This window comes from Amphimedon queenslandica, unplaced genomic scaffold, assembly GCF_000090795.2.
Source record: "Amphimedon queenslandica unplaced genomic scaffold, v1.1 AMPQUscaffold_10601, whole genome shotgun sequence".
NCBI classification, from domain to species: domain Eukaryota; kingdom Metazoa; phylum Porifera; class Demospongiae; order Haplosclerida; family Niphatidae; genus Amphimedon; species Amphimedon queenslandica.
Genome location: NW_003549142.1, coordinates 3,139 through 3,577, shown reverse-complemented (window position 1 = coordinate 3,577; position 439 = coordinate 3,139).

The following is a 439-nucleotide window of genomic DNA, read 5'->3' as shown; positions in this document are numbered from 1 at the left end:
CAAAAAATTATCTGGTTTTTAATTTTTAAGTCACCTTAAAATATTCCACAATTACAATATTTTAAAATTCAACAAAACAATCCTCAAAACATACCTAGAATCATGGGCAATCTGAAGAAGATAAAATAGTAAAATAAAGAATGAATACATATTAGTTAGAGCATGGCTTCCAAGGGAGTATCAGGTATACACTGAAATTGATATTTATAGTCCCGAGGGCATGGAATGTACACAAAAAGGATATTCATATCCCAAGGGTGGAGCCTGAGGGATTATGAATATCATTTGAGTGTTCATCCATGCATGAGGGACTGTGAATATCATTTTCAGTGTACGCTAGATACTCCCTGAAAAGCCATGCTCTAACTGGCTTGTATCCAGGGAAGCCATAAGATCAAAGGCATCATTCTGTAGCCATAGAAACAACTGACGTCATATA